Here is an 18,254-nt window from a genome sequence, read left to right as displayed (position 1 = left end):
TACTAAATAATAATTTTTATTTTTCTGAAATATGGCAGCGTTGCAAGCGTCGCTTTTATTTATCATATCGACCAGCTTCGACTATTAAATCTATTAGAGTATCGTTTAGGTTTTTATTAAATAATTCTTAAGATAAAAGATATATTTTATATATATAGGCAAAATAGAAATTTAGGAAATTTTCAAAACTTGGCAACGTGTTATGTGTCAAATTGAAACTTGAACCCTTGTATGCTACGAAATAGAAATATAATATTACGAAATTTGACAACGCAGTATTCATATTAAATATGAGCTGCGAGCATTAAATGCCATAGAGTGGTAAGATTATTTTAAAATTATTTCACTTTAGCTCTTTCATTAGGTCCTTTAATTAACCTAATTTTTTCATAACTTAAGGGCTTTTGACTTCAGTTAAAATATGGCAACGTTGCACGTATGGTTTTTTTTACTGAATAATTTTAAATTTCAATTTTTTTTACTTAAATATAACTTTAAATTATAAATTGAATCAAATGGAAATTTGGCAATGTCCCTTTTATCGAAATTTTGACGTTAATCTTCGACTATTAAATGCGCTAGAATGTCTATATTGATCTTATGTACATCATTATAGAGATGTGGGAAATTTTCAACACTTGGCAAGGTGTCGATTTTCTTTGTCAGAAATTGAACTTGTTTGCTATAGAAAGATAATGTGTGGAAAATTTGCGAAATTTGACAACCCAACAAACATATTAAAAATGGGCTGCGAGTATTAAATGCTATAGAGTGGTAAGATTATTCCTATTAAGAACCTAATTTTTTCATAACTTAAGGGCTTTTGACTTTAGTTTAAATATGGCAACGTTGCACCGATAGTTTTTTTAGTGAATAACATTAAATTTCTATTTTTTTACTTAAATATAACTTAAATTATAAATTGAATTAAATGGAAAATTGACAACGTCCTTTCATCGTGATTTTGAAGTTAATTAACGATCTTCGACTATTAAATTCTATAGAATGTTTATATTCAATGTCTAGATTGATCATACTTTAGGTAATTAATTATAAAGATTTGGGAAATTTGTAAAACTTGGCAACGTGTCGCGTTTATTTGTCAGAAATTGAACTTGGAGTATGCTATAGAATAGAAATATAATGTTTGGAAAAAGGAGATGCAAGCATTAAATGCCATAGAGTGGTGAGTGTTTTAATTAATTACATCTCTTAATTAACATGATTTTTCCTATTTTTTGTTTACATTTGGATACGTTGCGCACTTCTTCGATATCATGTTTTTTAACAAAAATTTGAAGTTTGGCAACCCTGACTTGCTTTTAACATACACATTTTTTTTTAAAATCATTCTTTACTTTCGTTCAAATATGGCAACCTTGTATCTAACGTAAGAATATTTTTTTTTGTAAATTTCAATTTTTTTACTTAATAATAAATGAAATTAAATTCTTGGAAATTTGGCAACATAGTTTTCTTATATATAAAAAAACACAGTGTACGTTTTTTGTGTTTTACCTCACCATTATTTATGAAAATATGTAGAAAATTCGCACAACTTGGCAACGTTGCGTTTATCATAAATTTGACATTATATTAACGATCTTTTAATACTATTAAATACTTACGGTAAGAAATATGGCAATGCAGTATATTTAAATGAAGACAATATAAATATTTAGAGAAATGACCAAGTTTGACAACGTTTCACATTCAAATTATGAGGTACTTCAATTATTAAATGCGATAGAGTGTCTATATGTATGATGGCTAAATTATTCTTATTTTCGCTGAAATATGGCAACGTTGCAAGCAATTTTCGGTAATTTTGACAACGTTGCTTTTACTCATCATATCGACGAGCTTCGTCTATTAAATCTGTTATAGTACCGTTTAAGTTTTTATTTTCTCAGATTTAAAAAAAATTGTATGTATCAAAGAGAACTTTGGGACATTTGCAAAACTTGGCAACGTGTTATGTGTCAAAAATTAAACTTGTATGGTATAGAATAGAAATATAAATGTTAGGAAAATTTGAGAAATTTGACAACGCAGCATGCCTTTAAAAAATGAGTTGCGGTCATTAAATGCGATAGAGTGGTAGATCATTTTTAAATTATTCCAATGTAGTTTTTAGATTAGATTCTTTAATTAAACTGATTTTTGTATAACTTAAGGGCTTTTGACTTCAGTTGAAATATGGCAACGTTGCACGTATAGTTTCTTTTTGTGAAGAACTTTAAATTTCTATTTTTTTACTTAAATACAGCTTTAAATTATAAATTGAATTAAATGGAAATTTGACAACGTCCTTTAATCGTGATTTTGAAGTTAAACAAAGATCTTCGGCTATTAAATGCTATAGAATGTCTATATTCTATCTAGATTGATCATACTTTACATGATTAATTATAGAGATTTGGGAAATTTGCAAAACTTGGCAACGTGTCGCGTTTATTTGTCAGAAATTGAACTTGAAGTATGTTAGAGAATAGAAATATAATGTTTGTAAAAAAGAGCTGCAAGCATTAAATGCCACAGAGTAATGCGTATTTTAATTAATTACATTCGTTATGATTTTTTTTTTGTAAATAACTTTAAATTTCAATTTTTTTTCTTAATTATAAATGGAATTAAATTCTTGGAAATTTGGCAACATAGTTTTCATATATTAAAAAAAATACAATGTGGCAACGTCGCATACATCATAATTTTGTCGTCATAGCAAAGATTCGCAAAGTTCGACTATTAAACACAGTAGATTATGAAATTTGCAAAACTTGGCAACTATGTGTCAAAAATTGAATTTGAATTGTATGCTACAGAATAAAAATATGTTTGGAAATTTTGCAAAATTTGACAATGCAGCATTCATATTAAAATGGGCTGAGAGTATTAAATGCCATAGAATGGTGGGTATTTTAATCAATTATATCCTTTAATTAACATGATTTTTTCCTATCTTTTGTTTACATTTGGCAACGTTGCGCACATCTTGCATATCTTGTTTTTTAACAAAAATTTGAACAGTTTGGCAACCCTGACTTGCTTTTAACATACAACTATTTCTTTTTTTTTAATAATTTTTTACTTTTCTTTAAATTATGGCAATCTTGTTACTTATCTTAAGAATGTTTTTTTTTGTAAATAACTTTAAATTTCTATTTTTTTAAATGGAATTAAATACTTGGAAGTTTGGCAACATAGTTTTCATATTAGAAAAACACAGTGTAGGCATACATCATAATTTTGACGTCATAGCAAAGATGTTCGACTATTAAACACCATAGATTATGATAGTTTCTGGATTGATAGTTGTATATTTTTTTTAATTTAAAATATGGCAACGTTGTTAGGTATTTGAAAAATGTTTTTTTTTTTAAGTGAATAACATTACATTTAATTTTTTCCCTTACTTATAACTTGAATGATAAAATTGCAGAGTATGGCAACGTCGCGTTTATAATAATTTTGACGTTAATCCAAGGATCTTCGATTATTCGAGCATCATATGTTGTAGAATAGAAATATAAATGTTTTGAAAATTTGACAACGTAGCAAGCTTATTAAAAATGAACTGCGATCATTAAATGCGATAGAGTTATGGGTAATTTTTAAATTATTTCAATGTACTCTTTAGACTAGATTATTGAATGAATTTGGATTTTTCATAACTTTCGTTTACATGTGGCAACGTTATGAATAACTTTAAATTTTAATTTTTTTACTTAATTATAATTTAAACTATAAATTAAATTAAACTGTTGGAAATTTGGCAACATAGTATTCGTATATTAACAAAAAAACATAGTATGGAAACGCGTTCGTCATAATAATGATATCACACCAATAATCTTTGACTATTAAACACAATAGATGAAGATTGTTTTAATGTACTTTTTTAGTAATTTTTTTTTAAGACATATGGCATACTTTTAGAAAAATGGCAAACATGCACGCTATAACATGCGGACCTCGACCATTGAATACCATGGAGTATAGAATTCCATATTAGCAGATAAGAAATTTTTGATGGAATAAAATGGAAAATTTTATATACATATATGTCTATTGTTTTTGTTACTTTTAGGCGAAATTATACATGCTTGGAAAATTTGCATAGTTGAGCAATAACATAAAAAATTCAACATTCCCTAAGAACTTTGATCATTAAATGCCATAGAGTATAATAGTTTTAGGCAAAAAAAGCATTTTTTAAAACAAAATCGTAAGCACGCCCTTTAAAGAGGTTTAATTTCCTCACTTCGTTTAAATAACCTCGAAACAAGCGGCAACAGTCGTAATACTGTGATGTAATTATTGTTTAAAAAAACTGCTACATACAGAGTTCTATTATATTTAATTCAGCATTCCTATAAACACGGAATTTTTACAATAAATTAAAGAATAGAATCGCTTGTATACCATATTGCCGCATTACCTACAAACCGACATTTTTGTACGATAAATAATATTAAAAAAAAAATAGAATTACACCGTACCTGCTAAACCGGCAAAACCTCAGTAATAAAAAAAGACACAAACACAAAAATTCCTTTTTATTTCCCTCTAAAACAAACACAAAAATCAATACTAAACACACCAAACTTCCCTCCCTTTCGAGCACAACCGGTGCGAGCACTCACTATACCGCCGGAGCACGAAATTATCAAAAAAAATTCCAAAATGCCAACGACAACCGTAAAAAAGCTTCCAAAAAACAAACGAAAAATGCCAGTGGAATCGATCGAAAGTGGGTTCTCGCGAATATTCCGTTGTTCCAAGAGAGACTCAGAGAGCGAACCGGACTACGACGTTTATGGGAATTGAATAAAGCGAACGCGAGTGTGTATGGCGGGTTTTCGTGGATGATGGTGGGCCCGCGCAATACGGACCTGCATCGATGGATGTGTGGATCTTATGCGGCTCTACTCTCTTTTTTCTTTTATTAGAGCGGTGTCAGTAGCATACTCTCATTTCTCCATTAACTAACACAAAAGTCTACATTAGCAAAAGTGGTTGAAATTCTGCTGTAGATATCTTAAGAGTCATTAAATGTTACAAAACACAATGGAAGGTGATATAGCCACTAATACTCTTAAGTCCTAAGAGCAAATAACTTAATTGATGTGAAATGCAGGATAGTGCTACGAGATTTAATAACATGTTTAACGTGGCTGAATCACAATTCACGGATGTAAAATAATAAACCTGATAGTCTTATAATAGCAGCTACTAGTATACTAGTACTTTTTCCCACACGTAATTATTTAAAATGAGTTGCGATAATTGATATTTTTGGAAAATACCTGTTCCAAGTATTAATTTAGATCTAACATTATTTTAATTAAAAAAAAACACTAAGTGAAGAAAGACAGATCATATAAGTTTCGTAGATTTCAGTAGATTGCTACGAAAAATGCTTAAAAACTCACTCTGTCAAGACAGAAAACACTAAAGTGGATGTGTGGTTTTTTGCAACGTTGTTCCATTATTCGCTAGATGCAAAAATTCAAGATACTTGGACACATCTCGTGAGAGTGAATTTTGAATAACGAAATTTAAAATGAATCATTATCAAATCTTAAATTTAAGATTTTTGATGACCATACCAGTCAGTCATTTTATTTTTAATGATATTTTAAAATACAATCTAATTACAATTAATTATTCAATGACAATAAACACTTAAGTTTACTGTTAGTCAGGATAAAGTTACAAATAAGTCGTTAAGTAATTTTTCCACTGAAATAGACTCGATTTAAACTATCTCCAAATCGTTCAATTTCCGCCAACTCTTCAAAAATTATATGGTCTACCCTAAATACATAAAGCCAATTGCCCTATCAAACCAGTCGTTAGTTTCTCAATTCTTTTCTAAGTTCATAAATAATGTCCTATTGGAATTTTTGCCAATTCCACTATAAACCATTAAAAATTCAAAAAACGTTATGAAGGGATATGTCAACTCTTTCTTAATAGGACTAGATAAAATTTTTTTAGAAAGTAGATACTTTCTGAGGCGTTGCTCAATTTACTATTTTTAAATCTTTATGTTTATGTTTTATTTATCTATGCTATCATGTATCTTCCATACTAGATGAAAATAAAACTATGTTAAAAAGTGGACTTTTACCCCATTTTTTGACATAAATCCTTATTTCAGAACCAGGAATCATTGACGATCGCTATGAAATTATGCCTATCGTTTGTATACGGATCAATGAAGTAAGAAAAGTAACTTTTTAAAATTATTCAAGACATTTGTGAGAGGTGAGATGCGGTAGAAAGTGAAAAAGTGGACTTTTACCCCCTTTTTTGACCTAAATCCTTATCTCAGAACCAGGAATCATTGACGATCGCTATGAAATTATGTCTATCGTTTGTATACGGATCAATGAAGTAAGAAAAGTAACTTTTAAAATTATTCAAGACATTTGTGAGAGGTGAGATGCGGTAGAATGTCAAAAAGTGGACTTTTACCCCCTTTTTTGACCTAAATCCTTATCTCAGAACCAGGAATCATTGACGATCGCTATGAAATTATGCCTATCGTTTTGTATACGGATCAATAAAGTAAGAAAAGTAACTTTTTAAAATTATTCAAGACATTTGTGAGAGGTGAGATGCGGGTAGAATGTCAAAAAGTGGACTTTTACCCCCTTTTTTGACCTAAATCCTTATCTCAGAACCAGGAATCATTGACGATCGCTATGAAATTATGCCTATCGTTTGTATACGGATCAATAAAGTAAGAAAAGTAACTTTTTAAAATTATTCAAGACATTTGTGAGAGGTGAGATGCGGTAGAATGTCAAAAAGTGGACTCTTACCCCCTTTTTTCACATAAATCCTTATCTCAGAACCAGGAATCATTGACGATCGCTATGAAATTATGCCTATCGTTTGTATACGGATCAATGAAGTAAGAAAAGTAACTTTTTAAAATTATTCAAGACATTTGTGAGAGGTGAGATGCGGTAGAAAGTGAAAAAGTGGACTTTTACCCCCTTTTTTGACCTAAATCCTTATCTCAGAACCAGGAATCATTGACGATCGCTATGAAATTATGTCTATCGTTTGTATACGGATCAATGAAGTAAGAAAAGTAACTTTTTAAAATTATTCAAGACATTTGTGAGAGGTGAGATGCGGTAGAATGTCAAAAAGTGGACTTTTACCCCCTTTTTTGACCTAAAACCTTATCTCAGAACCAGAAATCATTGACGATCGCTATGAAATTATGCCTATCGTTTGTATACGGATCAATGAAGTAAGAAAAGTAACTTTTTAAAATTATTCAAGACATTTGTGAGAGGTGAGATGCGGTAGAAAGTCAAAAAGTGGACTTTTACCCCCTTTTTTGACCTAAATCCTTATCTCAGAACCAGGAATCATTGACGATCGCTATGAAATTATGCTTATCGTTTGTAAACGGATCAATGAAGTAGAAAAAGTAACTTTTTAAAATTATTCACCACGTTTCTGAGAGGTGAGATGCGGTAGAAAGTCAAAAAGTGGACTTTTACCCCCTTTTTTGACCTAAATCCTTATCTCAGAACCAGGAATCATTGACGATCGCTATGAAATTATGCCTATCGTTTGTATACGGATCAATGAAGTAATAAAAGTAACTTTTTAAAATTATTCAAGACGTTTGTGAGAGGTGAGATGCGGTAGAAAGTCAAAAAGTGGACTTTTACCCCCTTTTTTGACCTAAATCCTTATCTCAGAACCAGGAATCATTGACGATCGCTATGAAATTATGCTTATCGTTTGTAAACGGATCAATGAAGTAGAAAAAGTAACTTTTTAAAATTATTCACCACGTTTCTGAGAGGTGAGATGCGGTAGAAAGTCAAAAAGTGGACTTTTACCCCCTTTTTTGACCTAAATCCTTATCTCAGAACCAGGAATCATTGACGATCGCTATGAAATTATGCCTATCGTTTGTATACGGATCAATGAAGTAATAAAAGTAACTTTTTAAAATTATTCAAGACGTTTGTGAGAGGTGAGATGCGGTAGAAAGTCAAAAAGTGGACTTTTACCCCCTTTTTTGACCTAAATCCTTATCTCAGAACCAGGAATCATTGACGATCGCTATGAAATTATGCCTGTCGTTTGTATACGGATCAATTAAGTAGGAAAAGTAACTTTTTAAAATTATTCAAGACGTTTCTGAGAGGTGAGATGCGGTAGAAAGTCAAAAAGTGGACTTTTACCCCCTTTTTTGACCTAAATCCTTATCTCAGAACCAGGAATCAATGACGATCGCTATGAAATTATGCCTATCGTTTGTATATGGATCAATGAAGTAAGAAGAGTAACTTTTTAAAATTATTCAAGACATTTGTGAGAGGTGAGATGCGGTAGAAAGTCAAAAAGTGGACTTTTACCCCCTTTTTTGACCTAAATCCTTATCTCAGAACCAGGAATCATTGACGATCGCTATGAAATTATGCCTGTCGTTTGTATACGGATCAATTAAGTAGGAAAAGTAACTTTTTAAAATTATTCAAGACGTTTCTGAGAGGTGAGATGCGGTAGAAAGTCAAAAAGTGGACTCTTACCCCCTTTTTTCACATAAATCCTTATCTCAGAACCAGGAATCATTGACGATCGCTATGAAATTATGCCTATCGTTTGTATACGGATCAATGCAGTAAGAAAAGTAACTTTTTAAAATTATTCAAGACATTTGTGAGAGGTGAGATGCGGTAGAAAGTCAAAAAGTGGACTTTTACCCTCTTTTTTGACCTAAATCCTTATCTCAGAACCAGGAATTATTGACGATCGCTATGAAATTATGCCTATCGTTTGTATACGGATCAATGAAGTAATAAAAGTAACTTTTTAAAATTATTCAGGACATTTGTGAGAGGTGAGATGCGGTAGAAAGTCAAAAAGTGGACTTTTACCCCCTTTTTTGACCTAAATCCTTATCTCAGAACCAGGAATCATTGACGATCGCTATGAAATTATGCCTATCGTTTGTATACGGATCAATGAAGTAATAAAAGTAACTTTTTAAAATTATTCAAGACGTTTGTGAGAGGTGAGATGCGGTAGAAAGTCAAAAAGTGGACTTTTACCCCCTTTTTTGACCTAAATCCTTATCTCAGAACCAGGAATCATTGACGATCGCTATGAAATTATGCCTATCGTTTGTATACGGATCAATGAAGTAATAAAAGTAACTTTTTAAAATTATTCAAGACATTTGTGAGAGGTGAGATGCGGTAGAAAGTCAAAAAGTGGACTCTTACCCCTTTTTTCACATAAATCCTTATCTCAGAACCAGGAATCATTGACGATCGCTATGAAATTATGCCTATCGTTTGTATACGGATCATTGCAGTAAGAAAAGTAACTTTTTAAAATTATTCAGGACATTTGTGAGAGGTGAGATGCGGTAGAAAGTCAAAAAGTGGACTTTTACCCTCTTTTTTGACCTAAATCCTTATCTCAGAACCAGGAATTATTGACGATCGCTATGAAATTATGCCTATCGTTTGTATACGGATCAATGAAGTAATAAAAGTAACTTTTTAAAATTATTCAAGACATTTGTGAGAGGTGAGATGCGGTAGAAAGTCAAAAAGTGGACTTTTACCCCCTTTTTTGACCTAAATCCTTATCTCAGAACCAGGAATTATTGACGATCGCTATGAAATTATGCCTATCGTTTGTATACGGATCAATGAAGTAATAAAAGTAACTTTTTAAAATTATTCAAGACATTTGTGAGAGGTGAGATGCGGTAGAAAGTCAAAAAGTGGACTCTTACCCCCTTTTTTCACATAAATCCTTATCTCAGAACCAGGAATCATTGACGATCGCTATGAAATTATGCCTGTCGTTTGTATACGGATCAATTAAGTAGGAAAAGTAACTTTTTAAAATTATTCAAGACGTTTCTGAGAGGTGAGATGCGGTAGAAAGTCAAAAAGTGGACTCTTACCCCCTTTTTTCACATAAATCCTTATCTCAGAACCAGGAATCATTGACGATCGCTATGAAATTATGCCTGTCGTTTGTATACGGATCAATTAAGTAGGAAAAGTAACTTTTTAAAATTATTCAAGACGTTTCTGAGAGGTGAGATGCGGTAGAAAGTCAAAAAGTGGACTCTTACCCCCTTTTTTCACATAAATCCTTATCTCAGAACCAGGAATCATTGACGATCGCTATGAAATTATGCCTATCGTTTGTATACGGATCAATGCAGTAAGAAAAGTAACTTTTTAAAATTATTCAAGACATTTGTGAGAGGTGAGATGCGGTAGAAAGTCAAAAAGTGGACTCTTACCCCCTTTTTTCACATAAATCCTTATCTCAGAACCAGGAATCATTGACGATCGCTATGAAATTATGCCTATCGTTTGTATACGGATCAATGCAGTAAGAAAAGTAACTTTTTAAAATTATTCAAGACGTTTCTGAGAGGTGAGATGCGGTAGAAAGTCAAAAAGTGGACTCTTACCCCCTTTTTTCACATAAATCCTTATCTCAGAACCAGGAATCATTGACGATCGCTATGAAATTATGCCTATCGTTTGTATACGGATCAATGCAGTAAGAAAAGTAACTTTTTAAAATTATTCAAGACATTTGTGAGAGGTGAGATGCGGTAGAAAGTCAAAAAGTGGACTCTTACCCCCTTTTTTCACATAAATCCTTATCTCAGAACCAGGAATCATTGACGATCGCTATGAAATTATGCCTATCGTTTGTATACGGATCAATGCAGTAAGAAAAGTAACTTTTTAAAATTATTCAAGACATTTGTGAGAGGTGAGATGCGGTAGAAAGTCAAAAAGTGGACTCTTACCCCCTTTTTTCACATAAATCCTTATCTCAGAACCAGGAATCATTGACGATCGCTATGAAATTATGCCTATCGTTTGTATACGGATCATTGCAGTAAGAAAAGTAACTTTTTAAAATTATTCAGGACATTTGTGAGAGGTGAGATGCGGTAGAAAGTCAAAAAGTGGACTTTTACCCCCTTTTTTGACCTAAATCCTTATCTCAGAACCAGGAATCATTGACGATCGCTATGAAATTATCCCTGTTTGTATACGGATCAATTAAGTAGGAAAAGTAACTTTTTAAAATTATTCAAGACGTTTCTGAGAGGTGAGATGCGGTAGAAAGTCAAAAAGTGGACTTTTACCCCCTTTTTTGACCTAAATCCTTATCTCAGAACCAGGAATCATTGACGATCGCTATGAAATTATGCCTATCGTTTGTATATGGATCAATGAAGTAAGAAGAGTAACTTTTTAAAATTATTCAAGACATTTGTGAGAGGTGAGATGCGGTAGAAAGTCAAAAAGTGGACTTTTACCCCCTTTTTTGACCTAAATCCTTATCTCAGAACCAGGAATCATTGACGATCGCTATGAAATTATCCCTGTTTGTATACGGATCAATTAAGTAGGAAAAGTAACTTTTTAAAATTATTCAAGACGTTTCTGAGAGGTGAGATGCGGTAGAAAGTCAAAAAGTGGACTTTTACCCCCTTTTTTGACCTAAATCCTTATCTCAGAACCAGGAATCATTGACGATCGCTATGAAATTATGCTTATCGTTTGTAAACGGATCAATGAAGTAGAAAAAGTAACTTTTTAAAATTATTCACCACGTTTATGAGAGGTGAGATGCGGTAGAAAGTCAAAAAGTGGACTTTTACCCCCTTTTTTGACCTAAATCCTTATCTCAGAACCAGGAATCATTGACGATCGCTATGAAATTATGCCTATCGTTTGTATACGGATCAATGAAGTAATAAAAGTAACTTTTTAAAATTATTCAAGACGTTTGTGAGAGGTGAGATGCGGTAGAAAGTCAAAAAGTGGACTTTTACCCCCTTTTTTGACCTAAATCCTTATCTCAGAACCAGGAATCATTGACGATCGCTATGAAATTATGCCTGTCGTTTGTATACGGATCAATTAAGTAGGAAAAGTAACTTTTTAAAATTATTCAAGACGTTTCTGAGAGGTGAGATGCGGTAGAAAGTCAAAAAGTGGACTTTTACCCCCTTTTTTGACCTAAATCCTTATCTCAGAACCAGGAATCATTGACGATCGCTATGAAATTATGCCTATCGTTTGTATACGGATCATTGCAGTAAGAAAAGTAACTTTTTAAAATTATTCAGGACATTTGTGAGAGGTGAGATGCGGTAGAAAGTCAAAAAGTGGACTTTTACCCCCTTTTTTGACCTAAATCCTTATCTCAGAACCAGGAATCATTGACGATCGCTATGAAATTATGCCTATCGTTTGTATATGGATCAATGAAGTAAGAAGAGTAACTTTTTAAAATTATTCAAGACATTTGTGAGAGGTGAGATGCGGTAGAAAGTCAAAAAGTGGACTTTTACCCTCTTTTTTGACCTAAATCCTTATCTCAGAACCAGGAATTATTGACGATCGCTATGAAATTATGCCTATCGTTTGTATACGGATCAATGAAGTAATAAAAGTAACTTTTTAAAATTATTCAAGACATTTGTGAGAGGTGAGATGCGGTAGAAAGTCAAAAAGTGGACTTTTACCCCCTTTTTTGACCTAAATCCTTATCTCAGAACCAGGAATTATTGACGATCGCTATGAAATTATGCCTATCGTTTGTATACGGATCATTGCAGTAAGAAAAGTAACTTTTTAAAATTATTCAGGACATTTGTGAGAGGTGAGATGCGGTAGAAAGTCAAAAAGTGGACTTTTACCCCCTTTTTTGACCTAAATCCTTATCTCAGAACCAGGAATTATTGACGATCGCTATGAAATTATGCCTATCGTTTGTATACGGATCAATGAAGTAATAAAAGTAACTTTTTAAAATTATTCAAGACATTTGTGAGAGGTGAGATGCGGTAGAAAGTCAAAAAGTGGACTTTTACCCCCTTTTTTGACCTAAATCCTTATCTCAGAACCAGGAATTATTGACGATCGCTATGAAATTATGCCTATCGTTTGTATACGGATCAATGAAGTAATAAAAGTAACTTTTTAAAATTATTCAAGACATTTGTGAGAGGTGAGATGCGGTAGAAAGTCAAAAAGTGGACTTTTACCCCCTTTTTTGACCTAAATCCTTATCTCAGAACCAGGAATTATTGACGATCGCTATGAAATTATGCCTATCGTTTGTATACGGATCAATGAAGTAATAAAAGTAACTTTTTAAAATTATTCAAGACATTTGTGAGAGGTGAGATGCGGTAGAAAGTCAAAAAGTGGACTTTTACCCCCTTTTTTGACCTAAATCCTTATCTCAGAACCAGGAATTATTGACGATCGCTATGAAATTATGCCTATCGTTTGTATACGGATCATTGCAGTAAGAAAAGTAACTTTTTAAAATTATTCAGGACATTTGTGAGAGGTGAGATGCGGTAGAAAGTCAAAAAGTGGACTTTTACCCCCTTTTTTGACCTAAATCCTTATCTCAGAACCAGGAATTATTGACGATCGCTATGAAATTATGCCTATCGTTTGTATACGGATCAATGAAGTAATAAAAGTAACTTTTTAAAATTATTCAAGACATTTGTGAGAGGTGAGATGCGGTAGAAAGTCAAAAAGTGGACTTTTACCCCCTTTTTTGACCTAAATCCTTATCTCAGAACCAGGAATTATTGACGATCGCTATGAAATTATGCCTATCGTTTGTATACGGATCATTGCAGTAAGAAAAGTAACTTTTTAAAATTATTCAAGACATTTGTGAGAGGTGAGATGCGGTAGAAAGTCAAAAAGTGGACTTTTACCCCCTTTTTTGACCTAAATCCTTATCTCAGAACCAGGAATTATTGACGATCGCTATGAAATTATGCCTATCGTTTGTATACGGATCATTGCAGTAAGAAAAGTAACTTTTTAAAATTATTCAAGACATTTGTGAGAGGTGAGATGCGGTAGAAAGTCAAAAAGTGGACTTTTACCCCCTTTTTTGACCTAAATCCTTATCTCAGAACCAGGAATTATTGACGATCGCTATGAAATTATGCCTATCGTTTGTATACGGATCAATGAAGTAATAAAAGTAACTTTTTAAAATTATTCAAGACGTTTGTGAGAGGTGAGATGCGGTAGAAAGTCAAAAAGTGGACTTTTACCCCCTTTTTTGACCTAAATCCTTATCTCAGAACCAGGAATCATTGACGATCGCTATGAAATTATGCCTGTCGTTTGTATACGGATCAATTAAGTAGGAAAAGTAACTTTTTAAAATTATTCAAGACGTTTCTGAGAGGTGAGATGCGGTAGAAAGTCAAAAAGTGGACTTTTACCCCCTTTTTTGACCTAAATCCTTATCTCAGAACCAGGAATTATTGACGATCGCTATGAAATTATGCCTATCGTTTGTATACGGATCATTGCAGTAAGAAAAGTAACTTTTTAAAATTATTCAGGACATTTGTGAGAGGTGAGATGCGGTAGAAAGTCAAAAAGTGGACTTTTACCCCTTTTTTGACCTAAATCCTTATCTCAGAACCAGGAATCATTGACGATCGCTATGAAATTATGCCTGTCGTTTGTATACGGATCAATTAAGTAGGAAAAGTAACTTTTTAAAATTATTCAAGACGTTTCTGAGAGGTGAGATGCGGTAGAAAGTCAAAAAGTGGACTCTTACCCCCTTTTTTCACATAAATCCTTATCTCAGAACCAGGAATCATTGACGATCGCTATGAAATTATGCCTATCGTTTGTATACGGATCAATGCAGTAAGAAAAGTAACTTTTTAAAATTATTCAAGACATTTGTGAGAGGTGAGATGCGGTAGAAAGTCAAAAAGTGGACTCTTACCCCCTTTTTTCACATAAATCCTTATCTCAGAACCAGGAATCATTGACGATCGCTATGAAATTATGCCTATCGTTTGTATACGGATCATTGCAGTAAGAAAAGTAACTTTTTAAAATTATTCAGGACATTTGTGAGAGGTGAGATGCGGTAGAAAGTCAAAAAGTGGACTTTTACCCTCTTTTTTGACCTAAATCCTTATCTCAGAACCAGGAATTATTGACGATCGCTATGAAATTATGCTTATCGTTTGTAAACGGATCAATGAAGTAGAAAAAGTAACTTTTTAAAATTATTCACCACGTTTCTGAGAGGTGAGATGCGGTAGAAAGTCAAAAAGTGGACTTTTACCCCCTTTTTTGACCTAAATCCTTATCTCAGAACCAGGAATCATTGACGATCGCTATGAAATTATGCCTGTCGTTTGTATACGGATCAATTAAGTAGGAAAAGTAACTTTTTAAAATTATTCAAGACGTTTCTGAGAGGTGAGATGCGGTAGAAAGTCAAAAAGTGGACTCTTACCCCCTTTTTTCACATAAATCCTTATCTCAGAACCAGGAATCATTGACGATCGCTATGAAATTATGCTTATCGTTTGTAAACGGATCAATGAAGTAGAAAAAGTAACTTTTTAAAATTATTCACCACGTTTCTGAGAGGTGAGATGCGGTAGAAAGTCAAAAAGTGGACTTTTACCCCCTTTTTTGACCTAAATCCTTATCTCAGAACCAGGAATTATTGACGATCGCTATGAAATTATGCCTATCGTTTGTATACGGATCAATGAAGTAATAAAAGTAACTTTTTAAAATTATTCAAGACATTTGTGAGAGGTGAGATGCGGTAGAAAGTCAAAAAGTGGACTCTTACCCCCTTTTTTCACATAAATCCTTATCTCAGAACCAGGAATCATTGACGATCGCTATGAAATTATGCCTGTCGTTTGTATACGGATCAATTAAGTAGGAAAAGTAACTTTTTAAAATTATTCAAGACGTTTCTGAGAGGTGAGATGCGGTAGAAAGTCAAAAAGTGGACTCTTACCCCCTTTTTTCACATAAATCCTTATCTCAGAACCAGGAATCATTGACGATCGCTATGAAATTATGCCTGTCGTTTGTATACGGATCAATTAAGTAGGAAAAGTAACTTTTTAAAATTATTCAAGACGTTTCTGAGAGGTGAGATGCGGTAGAAAGTCAAAAAGTGGACTCTTACCCCCTTTTTTCACATAAATCCTTATCTCAGAACCAGGAATCATTGACGATCGCTATGAAATTATGCCTATCGTTTGTATACGGATCAATGCAGTAAGAAAAGTAACTTTTTAAAATTATTCAAGACATTTGTGAGAGGTGAGATGCGGTAGAAAGTCAAAAAGTGGACTCTTACCCCCTTTTTTCACATAAATCCTTATCTCAGAACCAGGAATCATTGACGATCGCTATGAAATTATGCCTATCGTTTGTATACGGATCAATGCAGTAAGAAAAGTAACTTTTTAAAATTATTCAAGACGTTTCTGAGAGGTGAGATGCGGTAGAAAGTCAAAAAGTGGACTCTTACCCCCTTTTTTCACATAAATCCTTATCTCAGAACCAGGAATCATTGACGATCGCTATGAAATTATGCCTATCGTTTGTATACGGATCAATGCAGTAAGAAAAGTAACTTTTTAAAATTATTCAAGACATTTGTGAGAGGTGAGATGCGGTAGAAAGTCAAAAAGTGGACTCTTACCCCCTTTTTTCACATAAATCCTTATCTCAGAACCAGGAATCATTGACGATCGCTATGAAATTATGCCTATCGTTTGTATACGGATCAATGCAGTAAGAAAAGTAACTTTTTAAAATTATTCAAGACATTTGTGAGAGGTGAGATGCGGTAGAAAGTCAAAAAGTGGACTCTTACCCCCTTTTTTCACATAAATCCTTATCTCAGAACCAGGAATCATTGACGATCGCTATGAAATTATGCCTATCGTTTGTATACGGATCATTGCAGTAAGAAAAGTAACTTTTTAAAATTATTCAGGACATTTGTGAGAGGTGAGATGCGGTAGAAAGTCAAAAAGTGGACTTTTACCCCCTTTTTTGACCTAAATCCTTATCTCAGAACCAGGAATCATTGACGATCGCTATGAAATTATGCCTATCGTTTGTATATGGATCAATGAAGTAAGAAGAGTAACTTTTTAAAATTATTCAAGACATTTGTGAGAGGTGAGATGCGGTAGAAAGTCAAAAAGTGGACTTTTACCCTCTTTTTTGACCTAAATCCTTATCTCAGAACCAGGAATTATTGACGATCGCTATGAAATTATCCCTGTTTGTATACGGATCAATTAAGTAGGAAAAGTAACTTTTTAAAATTATTCAAGACGTTTCTGAGAGGTGAGATGCGGTAGAAAGTCAAAAAGTGGACTCTTACCCCCTTTTTTCACATAAATCCTTATCTCAGAACCAGGAATCATTGACGATCGCTATGAAATTATGCCTATCGTTTGTATACGGATCATTGCAGTAAGAAAAGTAACTTTTTAAAATTATTCAGGACATTTGTGAGAGGTGAGATGCGGTAGAAAGTCAAAAAGTGGACTTTTACCCCCTTTTTTGACCTAAATCCTTATCTCAGAACCAGGAATCATTGACGATCGCTATGAAATTATGCCTATCGTTTGTATACGGATCAATGAAGTAAGAAAAGTAACTTTTTAAAATTATTCACGACGTTTCTGAAAGGTGAGATGCGGTAGAAAGTGAAAAAGTGGACTTTTACCCCCTTTTTTCACATAAATCCTTATCTCAGAACCAGGAATCATTGACGATCGCTATGAAATTATGCCTGTCGTTTGTATACGGATCAATTAAGTAGGAAAAGTAACTTTTTAAAATTATTCAAGACGTTTCTGAGAGGTGAGATGCGGTAGAAAGTCAAAAAGTGGACTTTTACCCCCTTTTTTGACCTAAATCCTTATCTCAGAACCAGGAATCATTGACGATCGCTATGAAATTATGCTTATCGTTTGTAAACGGATCAATGAAGTAGAAAAAGTAACTTTTTAAAATTATTCACCACGTTTCTGAGAGGTGAGATGCGGTAGAAAGTCAAAAAGTGGACTTTTACCCCCTTTTTTGACCTAAATCCTTATCTCAGAACCAGGAATCATTGACGATCGCTATGAAATTATGCCTATCGTTTGTATACGGATCAATGAAGTAATAAAAGTAACTTTTTAAAATTATTCAAGACGTTTGTGAGAGGTGAGATGCGGTAGAAAGTCAAAAAGTGGACTTTTACCCCCTTTTTTGACCTAAATCCTTATCTCAGAACCAGGAATCATTGACGATCGCTATGAAATTATGCCTGTCGTTTGTATACGGATCAATTAAGTAGGAAAAGTAACTTTTTAAAATTATTCA

At 33.0% G+C, this 18,254-nt stretch overlaps 2 protein-coding genes across 2 annotated transcripts in view; one reads left to right on the top strand and one right to left on the bottom strand.

Annotated features, from left to right (window-relative positions):
• The window catches only part of LOC126740195 (protein unzipped), a 76,465-nt gene extending 71,622 nt beyond the window's left edge, over nucleotides 1–4,843 (bottom strand). The window contains exon 1 of the mRNA XM_050446125.1: nucleotides 4,503–4,843. The gene's annotated coding sequence lies outside the window, so the exon portion shown is untranslated. The remainder of the gene's footprint in view (nucleotides 1–4,502) is intronic.
• LOC126740194 (mitoguardin) overlaps nucleotides 1–18,254 on the top strand; it is a 124,472-nt gene that overhangs the window by 84,300 nt on the left and 21,918 nt on the right. The window lies entirely within an intron of this gene.

This window comes from Anthonomus grandis, chromosome 9 (genome assembly GCF_022605725.1).
Source record: "Anthonomus grandis grandis chromosome 9, icAntGran1.3, whole genome shotgun sequence".
Taxonomy (NCBI): domain Eukaryota; kingdom Metazoa; phylum Arthropoda; class Insecta; order Coleoptera; family Curculionidae; genus Anthonomus; species Anthonomus grandis.
This window is presented reverse-complemented; position numbering and strand designations above follow the sequence as displayed.